This window comes from Sminthopsis crassicaudata, chromosome 2 (assembly GCF_048593235.1).
Source record: "Sminthopsis crassicaudata isolate SCR6 chromosome 2, ASM4859323v1, whole genome shotgun sequence".
NCBI lineage: Eukaryota > Metazoa > Chordata > Mammalia > Dasyuromorphia > Dasyuridae > Sminthopsis > Sminthopsis crassicaudata.
Genome location: NC_133618.1, coordinates 522,899,247 through 522,913,924, shown reverse-complemented (window position 1 = coordinate 522,913,924; position 14,678 = coordinate 522,899,247). Strand labels below are relative to the sequence as shown.

Sequence of the window (14,678 nt, the reverse complement as noted above, 5' to 3'; positions counted from 1 at the left end):
AAATGTTGGAGGGAATGTGGGAAAACTGAGACATTATTGCATGTTGGTGGAGTTTTTTAACTTATCCAGCCATTCTGGAGGACAATTTGGAACTATGCCCAAAGGGCTATAAAACTGACAATCTTTTGATCCAGTGGTGTTTCTACTGAGTCTGTATCCCAAAGAGATTGTAAAAGAGGGAAAAGTACCCACATGTGCAAAAATGTTTGTAGTAACTCTTATTGTGGTGACAAGGATCTGGAAATTGACTGGACCCATCATTTGGGGAATGGCTGAATAAGTTATGGTATATGAATGTAATGGAATATTACTGTTCTATAAAAAATTAATGAGGAGGCTGATTTCAGAAAGTCCTGGAAAGACTTACATGAACTGAAGCTAAGTGAAGTGAGCAAAAGCAGAACATTGTATACAGTAATAACAATATTATATGATGATCAACTATGATAGATTTAGCCTTTCTCAGTAATACAGTAAATCAAGACAGTTCCAATAGACTTGGAATGGAAAATGTTATCCTCATCCAGAAAGAACTATGGAGACTGGATGAGAATTGAAACATACTGTTTTTTCCTTTTGTTTGTTTGTTTGCTTGCTTTGTCTTTCCTGTGGTTTTTCCCTTTTGTTTTGATTTTTCTTTCACAACATGACAAATATGGAACTGTATCTAAAATGATGGTACATAGATAACCTATATCAGATTGCTTGATGTCTTGAGATAGGGAGATAGAGGAGAGAAGAAGAAAAAAATCTGGAACTCAAAATCTTACAAAAATGAATGTTGAAAAGTACCTTTACAAGTAAATGGAAAATGAACTACTATTGGTTTAAAAAAGAAAGAAAAGAAAAAAGGAAGAAAGAAAGCTCTATCATCTTTCCTTCCCTGTGTCTCAAATCCTTATTGTACTTTCATTCATTCTTCTTTCATTCCCTCTAGTTGCTGAGCAAGATGTGGCTGTATTCCTTGCCAAGGCTGACTTTTCCATTTGTGATCCCTTGACCATATCATCACCGTTTCCTCTAGTACTTTTTAGCTCTGTCATTTCCCTTTCTTTCTCTTGTCTTCAGAATCTCTTTGTCTCTACCTTTTCTTTCTCTGCCTACTAATTAGCTCAGGTTTCCCCAGCCTAAACAAATTTTCCCATAAATTATTTTTATCTTGAGACTTCTATTTCCATAAATTATCTCTAACCTTTTGTTGAAATATAAAACTTGCTGAATTTCTAAAAACAAAAGCATTCAAAGCTTCTGCTTCTTGACTGTACTCTGAAGAGTTGGTAGTATCATGATCCTTCTATATTCAACTCAACAGACACGTAATAAATACAACATGCGTGGAACCAAGATTGATATAGGACATACAAAGACAGAAAAAAAAAATAATCCCTGACTACAAGGAACTAACATTCCAAGTGGGATAAAGGGGATGATTTGGAGGGAGAAAGGAAAGAATTTCTAACATGAATTCTCCAGTCTCTTTTCTTAATTCTTCTTCCTTCTCATGTTCCTCAAGACTTTGTTCTCATCCATCTTTCTTTTTCCTTTCTTTTCTTCCTTGCAAATCTCATATGCTTTATGACTTCAAATAGCACCTCTAATAATTACTAGATTTATTCATTCATTCATACCTCCACTGAATCACAGTTCCACATTTTTCAACCATTTTTCTTGTCTATCTCCCCTTTGGTCTTATTAAAATCCTTCATGTATTATACTAATTTGTGTAAATGTCTATGCCCCTTATTAGATTACAGTCTTTTAGGATAAAGTCTGAATGGTAGATTCAGCTTTGCATCCCCAATACTGAACTCAGAGCCTTGCATATAGTAGACACTTAATAAATGCTTGTTGAATTGATTGAATTTCCCTCTCCCTCCTCTATTGACTCTCAGCCCATCATAGTGATTGACCAAGGAGTAGGCTCCCTCTATTAGAGGAAACTATGACAATATCTACCAGTGAATATTCAATACCAATTCAAGGCACACTGTACAAACAGATATCAGTAGGCTTAAGTGCCTGCTGCTTTCTAATAAAAGCAGTGAAATTGGTTTCTGTGAAGCTGACCTTGTTAAACTGTTCATTTTGTTGAGGTTAATTACTGTGCTTGCTCAGACTAAAGTACTTCCATTCTAAAGAGTGTTTTCTCTGGAGTCTGAGGACTAGAGTTCAAATTCTTCAGGCTTATTTCCTCAATTATAACATGAGAGAGTTGAAAGAGATGGACTCGAGATCTATCCCGACCCCAATTATGACCTTAGGGTCTTAAAATAAATTCTGCTTTGGATATGTGAAGTTATATTTCTACAGAACATCTGGTTGTGTCCAATAGGAGCCGTTGCTGTGGGACTAGAACTCGGAGATACTTGACCTCTCTAAGCCTGAATTACCTCATCCACATACTGAAAGGTTTGATTAGCCAAAATCCAAATTTTCTCCCAGCTCTACAGTGAGGCTGCATCTGGCAAACTGTCCCTTGTTCTGTGTTTTAACTTGTCATTTTAGCCTTGTAATCTGTCCCCCTATGGAATATTCACATAACTGATTTGATTAAACTGCCTTTATTGCCCCAGCCTCTGTTCTGTCTGATTCTTTTTCTTTCTTCCTTCCTTCCTTCCTCTTCCTTCCTTCCTTCCTTCCTTCCTTCTTCCTTCCTTCCTTCCTTCCTTCCTTCCTTCCTTCCTTTCCTTCCTTCATCCCTCCCATCCTCCCTCCCTCCCTCCCTTCCTTTTTCCTCCCTCCCTTCCTTCTTTCCTCCCTCCTTTCCTTCTTTCCTCCCTTCTTTCCTTCTTTCCTTCCTTCTTTCTTTCTTTCCTTCTTTCCTTCCTTCCTTCCTTCCTTCCTTCCTTCCTTCCTTCCTTCCTTCCTTCCTTCCTTCCTTCCTTCCTTCCTTCCTTCCTTCCTTCCTTCCTTCCTTCCTTCCTTTCTTTCTTTCTTTTCTTTCTTTCTTTTCTTTCTTTCTTTCTTTCTTTCTTTCTTTCTTTCTTTCTTTCTTTCTTTCTTTCTTTCTTTCTTTCTTTCTTTCTTTCTTTCTTTCTTTCTTTTCTTTCTTTCTTTCTTCTTTCTTTCTTTCTTTCTTTCTTTCTCTGAGGCAATTGGGGTTAAGTGATTTGCCCAGGGTCACACAGCTAAGAAGTGTTCTGTCTGATTTTCACATCCTATAGAATACCTTTTTTTCCCCCCTTGCTCTTAGTTTACTGGAGAAGTTGCTAAACAGTCTTTTTACCTGTACCTCAGATCTACATTGTCCCTCCTGAAGAGTTCTGAAGAGTCCTTCCTGACAGTCTGGAGTATGCATTTGAAATCAGAGACTTCTGGTTAGTCCCTTTTTGCACCCCTCCACTCTCACAATGGGACCCTGTGTCAAAGAGGATTGACCCCTGAGGAGGCATAATTGACCATTTAGTATACTTTAAAGGAAAATGCAATTTTCCCTGGAGATAGTTTGATGGTGAAGTGGATAGAGCATTGGACAGGGAATCAGGAAGAGCTGAATTCAATTTCTGCCATAGACTTTCACTAGATGTGAAATGCTGGTTAAGTCCATTAACTTTTCTGGGCTTCCATTTTCTCATCAGTATGGGTATAAATGGATAAAATAATAGCACTTATTTCTCAGGGTTAACATGAGAATCAGACTAGAGAATAAATGTAAAAACATTGCCCAGCACACAGCAAGTATTATATAAATGCTAATTGTTATGATAATCCATCTTCATCATCTGGTGTCAGAACCATTGTTCTTTCCACTGTACCATCGGGATAAGAAAACACATTCCAGGCAGAGGGAAAGACTGTCTTGAATAAAGGCAGAGGGGAAAAAAAAAAAAAAAAAAAAAAGAACAAGGGCTGGTTCAGCGGATATTGAGCAAACTCATTTGGCTTTGATTCCAGTAGGCAGCCAGAGGGGTGGTAATGGGTTTTATATATTCAAAATTAGAGTAGCATTTGGGAGATTTCCATTCTAGGATGGAGTTGTTAGCCACAATAATAGTTTTCCAAGTCCTTGCCTGATGTCAAAGTCTAAAGCATTCTAGTGAAAACTTCTGGAAACTTCATGGACTTCCCCCTACTCTTTGAAGCTCTGGTGGCTGTATATGGCCATTTGTGCTTGCCTCACTGACCCAAGATTGGATCTCAAAGTCCTAACTGCCTCATCTGCCTTTTTTTTGTGATTTTTTTTCTCTATGCCTAGGTGAAAAAAATCCAGCAATCCCAAACTTCATGCTCCAAGCCTTGGGTCTACTTTGTGGACTTGAGAGTTTTGAAGTTGTTGAGAAGTGAGCTTCAGCAACCCACTGCCAGCCACTAAAATGCTTTTTGGAAAAGATAATCACCACCAGGAGGATGAGCCTGAATCATGCTTTGACTTTCCAGAAGATACAGACAAGCAGATCTGAGGTACAGGTGAAAAGACTATTTAGCAACTTCACAAAATATTTCATGTTTAATGATTTAAAGTATAAGAGGACATGGATTATTGGGAAAGTATAGGAGTTGTAAGTTACTGTATCATGTATTTAGTCTTTTTAGTTAGTTTTTTTTTCAGTGAACAAGCATTTATTTTTCTCTCTTTCAACCCCTCAAACCCTGACCCAAAATAAAAATAAAATTCTTGTAATAAATATATATTGCCAGTATAAAATGCAAATAAAACATTTACATTTCAAAGTTTTTATACATTTGTAGCATTTTATTTCTGAACTTATCAAAACTCAAGATTGCACTAACACTTATAGAAATTATATTGTACTAATACAAGGACATATATATAGTACCTTATTTTTGTACTAATACAAGAACATATATATAGTACCTTATTTTTGTTTTATTTTTATAAACAAATTTCTAGCTTTATTAAGTTAATGATGTTTTTGTTTTCACTTTTATTATTCTCTTGTTTGGTATTTCTTTTCTCTGAAAATATTTAGAGAAGGAAATTTCCCCTGAATGATTGCTTTAGCTACATCTTCAAAATTTTTGGTGTGTTGGCTTATTGTAATTACTTCTAATTCCCTGTCATTTCTAAGCTTTCTTCTTTGACCTAACAAATCTTTAGTATTGTTACTTTGTCTCCACTTAAGTTTTAATATTTTTACATTAGTCTTTTATTGAATATGATTTTTGTTTCATTATTGTCAATGTCTTTTAATATTTCTGCTTTTCAAAATTTATGAGGCTTTTATAATCTAATATATGTTCAATTTTTAAAGGATGTCATGCTCAATGGAGAAAAATATTTTTCTTTCTATTTCCATTCAATAATTGTCTAATAACACATATAATATAACACAATATAATATAGATATTTAACCTTTCTAAAATTCTATTCAGGTCCTTAAATTCTTGTTTATTTCTTATTAGATTTTTCTATATCTGCAAGGGAACATTGAGATCTTCCACTGTTTATAGCTTTATTTTCCATTTCTCCCAGTAATCCAGTTAGCTTTTTCTTCAAGTATTTAAATGCTATTCCATTAGGTGCATATATATTATGTTTTTATATTAATTCATTGTTTATGATACCTTCAGGATAATGTCAATTCCTTATTTTAGCTTAATTTATTTTTGTTCTTCTCTTGTCTAAGATCATGATTACTCCTCTGCTTTTTCATTTTAGCTGAGGAATAATAGAGGTTTTTCTCAGTCTCATATTAATCCTCTTTGATTTTATGTCTCAAGTGTGTTTCTTGTAAGCAACATACATCAGATTTCACTTTATTTTGCCATCCTCTTCTATTTTGTGGTTAAGTTCATCTTATTCACACCCAGTTATAATCATTAATTGCGCAATTTCCTGCTGTCCTATCTTTTATATTTTTTCCTTTCTTTGCTTCCCACCTCATATTTACAAAGAAGAAAATGCTGTCATTTCTCTGTGCTTGATGAAATTCTCTCTTTTTTTTCTTCCCTCCCTTTTTTCTTCCCTTATTTTTAAATTCCTCTTCATGATCCTTTTTTCACACTTAGAATTTGTTTTGCTTATGATTAATCTCTTCTCAAATTAGATCTCCCCTCCCTCTTAATTTCTTTACCATATCCTTCTTCCCTTTGTTTCCCTATTGAGTTGATTGTATTTCTGTGTTTGTTGTTCTCTCCCTTAACCAGTTCAGATGAAATTGGGGTTTAAATGATTCCTCCTCCATTAATTTTTTTCTCATGTGTATAGACTTATACTTGAGTACTGATTATGTGAGATAATATGTTCTGCTACATTGGCTCCCCATTTTCAATAAATCAGTAACTTCAGTAAGTTTAATCTTATCGAAAGTTTAAATCTTGTGCTAGGTTGTTAATTTTTCCCAAGTCTTTCCTTCAAAACTTTCATTTCTTTTCCAATTCTTTCCTCTGGAACTCTCATTCATTATAAAGTCAAATTTTACATAACCAATTTTTAAAAATAATTTTAATGTTTTTTCCATCACAATTATTTCTATAATCCCCAAATATATAACACTTTCCAAGAGCATTAGAATTTACTAGGAAAACCTGAATTCAAATGCTATCTCAGATACCACTAAATCATTTGATTCTGGGCAAATCATTTAATTTCTCTTAGTCTCAGTTTCCTCATTTGTAAAATGGGAATAATAATAGCACCTATTTTAGACTTGTGAAAATCAAATGAGATAAAATAAGTACAATGCTTTGCAAACCTTTAAGTATTATATTAATGTTATCAATCATTATTATTAGGGGCAGGGCCATTGCATCTTTATATCATTCTAATGTGTATATATATATATATATATATATATATATATATATATATATATATATACACACACAAACACACACACACATATACATACATATCATCAAAGGAAGCAATTGCTCTATTCTTTTAGAAAGCACTTAAGTATATAAAAATGCTAATTAAAATGAAAATTATCTTTTCAAAAACAGTATTTGGAAAGATTTTATCATATATATATATATATATATACATATATGTAGCTTAACTGAAATAAATATAAATAGCTACATTAAAGACTTCAGTTCTGAAAACTGGAAAATACAAATGCTAGTAATGACATATAAGCCATTTCCATGATAGGCATCACATTTTTTACACCAAAAAATGGAATGGAAAGTGCACAATGCATTTCTAGAGTATAGCAGCATGGAAGTCTCCCACAAAGCTTTTATTGTCTTTGGAGTTCACAAGAAATAAACCAGGATCAGGTTATCCATGAAATTCTAAAATCAGCATCACATTTAATGTCTCTTAATAAAAGAAGTCAGGAAGTCTACTACTGAATTTATGAATTGTACTCTTAATCTGTAGATATAATACTTTGCACATAATAGATATTTCATTGAAGTTTATTGATTTGAAAAAAAAAAGTAAACAGACTGACTCTTCATGGCCCCATTTGGGGTTTCTTGGCAAAGATACTGAAGTGGTTTTCCTCCTCCAGCTCCACACAGATAAGAAAACTGAGACAAGAAGGGTTAATGGTCTTACCTAGGGTCACACAGCTAGCAAGTGTCTGAGACCAGCCTTGAACTCATGAAGGTCCTCCTGAATCCATGTTCAACATTCAACTATGTCATCCAGCTGCCCAGTTTACCTAAACCTGCCTATTCATGAATTTTTTCTTATGTAATTTTTTCTTTTCCTCTGCAATTCCTTCACAGGATCTCCATCCAACATACTGAAGTGAATTCATATCTCTTTGATATTCTGTGCATACTAATAAAGCACATGAAATATCAGTTTTCTCATACTCTCGATATGTCCAGTCCATCTTTTTGTCCATTTATACATCTCTTAGAAGATATCTTTTACATTGGTTCTCCTATGCAAATTTTCCCCAGTAATACAATTTTCTAAGACTTGCTATATCAATACAATGTTACTCATAAATAGGGGTATCCAGAGATCCTCATAATTTATCTGGAATCTCTTTTAAATTAAGCCTTGGTACTAAATGAACATAATCTATCTCTAGGAAGCATGGTATTTTGTATCTTGCTTGCTTCATGGAGAATGCTTTTAAAAAAAAGATATTTGAACATGTTTGGGTTTGAACCTCTGGTATCATTGGTGTAGGGAACTTTATAGAAATTATTTCTAACAATACAAATGAGCAATTTAGGGCATTTGAGAACTGTCTGAGGTCCATAGAGCATATGGCCTGCTGAGGGTCTCACAATTAGTAGTGCCAAAGTAGAACCCGAACTCAGGTCTTCCTGACTCTGAGATTGAATCTCTGTTCACCACCAAATGATTCTTTGCATTGCAGTCCCTACAAATGGAAAATCTTCCACATCCATCAATGGTTAATAAAAAGAAACTGATTCAAGCATTGCCATAATTGTCATAATAAAGCATTATCTTTAGGTAAGACAAGTCACTAGGGTAAAAAGCCCTAATCTTTCAAAGAAAAATAAAACCATTGACAACTTTATTAACAGGGTCTTTCCCCTAGGACTGATGAATCTCTAAGATTCCAAAATTAATTCCTAAAAATGCTAAATTCGTTCTTTCACATACAGAACAGAAGCCTTCAGAGTTCCCCAAGAAAATAAACCTCTATTTTTCAAAAAAACATTTGAGGTTTGAATACAACAGATTTATTCCTTGGAAATGATGTTTAGTTAGTCTGGAAGGAATATTTAAAGTTAAGAATCTTTTCTCAGGTTCCCCCATAATATTTGTGTAGAAAGAATGAGAGACAACAACAGATGGATAGCCTAAGTGGTGCATTAATAAAAATATTAATAACACATTTAAGTTTCTAAAACACTTTCCTCAAAACAACTCTGTGAGACAGGCAAAATAAGCATAGTATAGTAACAGGAAATTGTATTGAAATCTTTCATAGAAATTTTTTAAATGATTTTTATTTCTGTCCCTAAAATATTTTCAGATTCAGAGGAGTACAAAGAAAACTACTTCTTAAGATGCTCTGCTGTTCTAAATCCTAGAATAACCAAGAGAATTATTTATAGTGTTTATTCAAGTTTATTTCAGGGGGATATATAGACAAAATGATAAAGTAAATTCATTTCTTTTGAGCATTCCTGTCAAGTTCAAGTTGCTTCATCACCTTGCCTTTATTCTTTCATCCCACCTCTAGTTAAATAAAAAGGAAATCATAGAATCATATTTTAGGGCTAGAAAGGACTCTAGAGGGCACAAATCCATTCTTTTACATATGAGGAAACTAAGGCACAGTGATTTGTTCAGGGCCTCACACCTAGTAATAGTCTGAAGTGGAATTTGAACATATTTTTCTGATGTCAAGTCCACTATACTGTTCTAAAAAAAATTCTAACGTTCTTTTCTATTTGATTTTAATTTCCTAGAGAAAATATAGCAGAAAGCATAGCACCCACAACAATTCACTATCTTATAATTTTATTCTTTCTTCATCTCCCTTGGGTATTTTTCTTTCCCTCCATTTTCTGACCTTTTTCCTTTCTTTCCTTTTCTTTAATTAATATACAAAAGCACTTAAAATGTGATTGCTACTGTGTTGGGCATTCTCTTCTCTTGATTCCTTTTCCCTCCTGAATTGCTCAGTCTGTGATGACTTCCCTTACTATCTTTTCAGAGGTTTGCACAGTGCCTGGCACATAAGAGGAGCTTAATAATTATCATATAATAAATATACCAGAAGACATATCAATCTGGAAGATGAGTAAAGAGGGAGGCAAAGACAGAGGAAAATAAAAGGTAAAGATGGGGCTTATAAAGTGGTCCTGGGCATCTCTTTTTGTTAAATACTTTGATTATCCTTCTAGAAGATTCTTTGATTCATTAAAAAAAAAAAAGCATTTTCTCTTTTTGAATAAACTTTTGTAGAATCAGAGTGGTCAGAGCAGACATCCAGTTCTATGTAGGTTTGGGACTTAATTTTTTTTTACTTTGTATATACTATGTGCTGGAATTCTTTTTTTTTTTCGTTTTTTTTATTTATAATTTTTTTCACAGTATATATGCATGAGTAATTTTTTAATAATATTATCCCTTGTATTCATTTTTCCAAATTATCCCCTCCCTCCCTCTACTCCCTACCCTTGATGACAGGCAATCACATACATTTTACATATGTTACAATATAACCTAGATACAATATATGTGTGTAAATAGCTGGAATTCTTCTAGTGTGGTCTTATATTTGCTTTATTTTGCAAATAGGAATGGAGGACAAGCCAGTGAGTTTGGAACCAAGAAAACAAAGAAATAATCATCACGACAGACTTGTTGGAGACCTCCAATGTTCCCCTCAAATTATACCATGCAAGAGATTGCCTGTTGTGACTCTCCTTTGAGGTAGCAAGGTAGTCTTTTTTCATCTCCTCTGCAATGAGATTTCCTGTGGCAACATTTTTTTCCTTGCCAGCAGATAGAGCATAAAATCACAGAAATTTCAAAGCAAATTACATCCAATTTGCTCCTTTTACAGAGAGGGAAACCAAGGTTGAGAAGTTGAAAAGAGTTCAGTGACTTGCTTAAAGTCACCCACTAGTAAGTGTCTGAAGTAGGATTTGAACTCAGGTCTTGATGACTCAAGGCCAGTGCTCTATTTACTCTACTACTTGCACTGTCTCATCTGTTGCCCCAATCTTATTCACTTCAGAGACCAATGAAATCTTGTTCATCAGAGCAACCAAAGAATGAAACCATCCCCATTGTATTCTGCATCTTTAAAAACAAATCTCCATGTGTACACTCAATTGCACTTTCATGATGTCATTCATACACACATATACATTTGTAAACATGTGGACTACATGTCCTAAATGTTTCAAATATAGAGCTTGTAAATAGGGATTGTTTTATTTTTGTACTAGCACCCTCAGTACTGAGCACAGTGCCTGACACAAAAGAAACCTTTAATAAATGCTTATTGATTAATTGAACTATCTTCCCAGGGGAGCTTACTTATTTATCTACCTATAAATGAATTTCACCTTCTATTCCATTTTCCTTCCTTTTATTTCCTTAACTCAGTTTCTTGGCTTTCTCTGACTGGTCTAATAAACTGTTTATCTTTGCCATCCATTCTATTTTTAGTTTAATGCTCTTCCCTTCCTTCTTTTCCTCTTTCTCTTCCTTTTCCATTCCTCTCCTTCACCTATTTCTTTCTTTCCCCTTCCCTTCCTAACTTCTTTTTTCCTCCACTTCCTTATTTTCCCTTCACTTTGCTTTTCCTCCCTTCTTTCCCTTCCTTCCCTTCCCTTCCTTTCTCTTCCCCCTTTCCCTTTCCTTCCCACTCCTTACTTTCTTCCCCTTCCTCCCCTTTGTTCTGTTCTCTTCCCTTTCCCATCCCCACTCCTTCCTCTTCCTTTCTCTTCCCTTTTCCTTCACTTTCATCTTCTTCTCTCCTCTCCTCTCCTCTCATCTCTTCTCCTCTCATTTTCTCTTCTCTTCTCTTCCCTCCTCTTTTCTTATCTTCCTTCCACATCTTTCCTTTTCACATTTTCTATGCTCAGTATCTAGTTTAGCAAATTGTGCTAGATCTAGATAATTGACATGTACATTAATTAGATTGAATTACTATGCACTAAAAAGAAGCCACTAGACTTGGAACATAAGGATCTGAGTTTTAATTCTGCCTTTGCCATTCTGTAGAATTCAGTTTCTTCATCTGTGAAGTGATGAGGATATACTGGATTAACTTTGAGATCTCCCAGCTCTAATATTCTATAAAACTTTTATAACTTTTTATTTCCCTGGCCTTTTCCAGTCAGCCAAAGCCATGTGAAAATTTATTAGGGAGGGTAAAGTCAAAAGAAAGAGTGGAGAGGATAACAGGAAGGTGTGAAGAAAAAAATAATAGAAGACCAATTTACCTGTAGCACCAGCACTGGGAGGGGAGCCCTAGAATTGGGAAGTAATGGACAGACAAAATGAAAAATGTGATAATAATAGCTAAAATTAGGAAATGCTTTCTTTTTACAAATGTTACCTTTGTTGGATCCTCACAACAATTTTATGAGATGTATCCACTTTGCAGATGAAGAAACTAGGCCTTAGAAATGGAAGCTGATTTGCCCACTGTTACATAACTTGTAAGTATAGGAAATAAAATTTGAATCCAGGAGTCTCTCTCCTAAGTCCAAGTCTAGTCTTTTCCCATGATCCACCCTAGTAGAAAAGTTCTGAGTAATAAGAAAATCAGGGGAAATCCCTGGCCTAGGGAAGAGTTGCCAGAAACTGTGCCCAACTGTTGGAATAGCCTTGGTGTCTTGATACTATACTCCTAGTGGATGCTCTAGGAAGTACTGGCTTTATGGTTAGCAAGGACATGGTTTTATTTGTTTTTGTTGTTGTTGTTGTTGTTTTTTTATCCTAAGTGACCTATTCTTTAGGCCCTGAAATTTTTTATGTCTTTCAGAATTTCCAATTAAAATACAAATGCCACTTAAGAAGATAAAACCATGAGTTTTCAGTCAACAGCATATCAGGATCCATTGATAGCTAACCAAGAAAAAGAGCAAGTGGAGGGAGTGAAGATGGATGGGAGAGAGAAGCTCAGAAAGGGAAGATGGAAAGGCATCAAAGTTAAGCACAAATTTGTCTGACTTCATTTTATCTGGGACTAGTTCTGATATGCCCCTAATAAAATTCCTAAGATAATGGCTATGATCAGGCAATGAGAAAAAGAGAAGAGGGCTGGAAGAAGGCTTTTATCCCTTGGCACCTGGATAGAGTGCTGTTGGAGAAGGGAGAGTTGTTCACATAACATTCACCTTCCAAAATTGACTGAAACCCCAGTAGATAAACTGTCAAAAGATATGAATATGAAACAGATTTGTTAACTAAAAATGACCACAGGAAAACAAATTCTAAACCATTGCCATTAATAAAAAGGAAAATTCAGAAGAACTCTAAGGTTTTATCTCACTCTATGCAAATTGACAAAAAAGAAATAAGAATGTTGGAGAGGTTATGGAAAGACAGGCACATTGATGCCCTGTTGGTGGTACTGTGACATGATTGAGTATTCTGCATTTCCATTGGGGAATTTTGCATTTCCAATTTTGCATTTCCAAAATTGCATTTCCAATGGGGAATTCCATTATAATGAAAATGACTTATCTCTTTGACCTAGAAATTCTAGTACCAGTTATATAGTCCAAAGAAGGGAAAAGCAGAAATAAAATTTATCAAAATATTCATAGTAGAATATTATTATTCAGTAAGAAATGACAAATATAAAGAATTTAGAGAAATGTGGAAAGCTTCACATGAATTGATGCATAAGGAAATAAGTAGAGTTAACAGGACACTATATAGGATTATAGTAATATGAAACTAGCGGAAATCCCTAAGAACAATTAATGAAATATCCCTTCTACTTCTTGTCAGAAAAGTGGGGGATGGAAAGGATAGAATACATTGTCAGACAGAGTTTGTCTATCCAAGGTTTTTGCTTAGTTGTTTTTCTTTGTCATAAGAAGGGTTCATCCTAGATGTGGGCAGAAAATAACTGAGGCAAAGGCAAAAAAGCAATAATAAAAAGTATTTTAAAATAAATGAATGAAATTAACTAAAAACTAACTTATGCCAGACTTCCCACTTAGGACATGTTCCTGCTTGGAACATTTTGAAAAACACTCTAAAGTGGCTCCCTTACAGTTCACTTGCATCTCCCTACTCTGAGGATGAAGGGAAGATGTGTGTTCACCTATGAGCATATAGTTAATCACTATACACACATAAAACATGTTGCATAAGCATATAAATGCCCCAAAAGAAAGAGAAGTTTTGAGAGAAGCTCAGGAACTGACTTACTCCTTCCCAGGAAATCCTTAGCATCCCTCTTTGTCCATGTGCGAGTGCGCACACATCATTTTCTTTTCCACAGTCAGGTTTCTCTTTGTGTTTGATAATTGGCTTCCCTCTAGGTATGTTATTATCTATTTCAAAAGCCGGAGCGCTTCGAGGGAGAGCTGAAATGATCAAAGTGGGTTGTAATTTATGTTGGCCCCTGACATACATATAAATATATATATATATTTAAATGATTTGGTCTCTTAGCAACTGATCTCTTAGCAACAAGAAGCACCTTTATAAAAGATGGCACACAAAGAGTGATTGCCCAGAAAATCCATCCGGTCCTTAAGAAGCGGTGCATCCTTAGCGAATCGATCATCTTCCAGAGTCCAAAAACTAGAAGTAAGGAGCTGACCCAGGTAACATTCAAATTTGCACGTTTTTTCCTGAAAAGCTAATACAACTCTCTTAAAGAATAAATTTTCTTGTTGAGTTGATTTTCCTTCTCTGTCTCAATGGTAGTGGATAGTGGATAACTTTTAACTTAATGTCTTAGAATTGTTTCTTAATTTTTATTCTTTCTGATGGTAAGAGGAAAGAAATTTTCATTTTGATCAAGGATAAAAATCTTACTGAAATAGACTTCATAAAATCTCCCAAGAAATAGAAAAACAGCTATTGCTTTCCTACTTTTCTTTCTTTAGGGTTTTAATATAAAGGGGGGAAAACTCTTATCATATAGATCAAGAAAAGGAGTATGTAGGATAGCTACAATATTGAGTAGACTTGTGTGTTCCGAAGGGCTTAAATGTTTAAAGAGCACTGAGATCATTTTACTTCCAAACTTTAATTCAATGCCAATTTCAGTGACAAGTTAAGATTTTTTATAGTAAAGCCATTCATTCTCATATGTTTGAGGACTTCTGACTGTTTCTCCCCCCCC

At 34.6% G+C, this 14,678-nt stretch overlaps 1 protein-coding gene and 1 long non-coding RNA gene across 2 annotated transcripts in view; both read left to right on the top strand.

Annotated features, from left to right (window-relative positions):
* The first annotated feature begins 3,235 nt into the window (after positions 1-3,235).
* On the top strand, positions 3,236-9,678 carry LOC141553693 (uncharacterized). The gene is made up of 3 exons (XR_012485587.1): positions 3,236-3,317; positions 4,196-4,401; positions 9,564-9,678. It is a non-coding gene; the product is annotated as an uncharacterized LOC141553693 (long non-coding RNA).
* A 4,366-nt stretch (positions 9,679-14,044) lies between these two features.
* Positions 14,045-14,678, top strand: part of CYP19A1 (cytochrome P450 family 19 subfamily A member 1) — a 62,208-nt gene continuing 61,574 nt past the window's right edge. The window contains exon 1 of the mRNA XM_074294507.1: positions 14,045-14,154. The gene's annotated coding sequence lies outside the window, so the exon portion shown is untranslated. The remainder of the gene's footprint in view (positions 14,155-14,678) is intronic.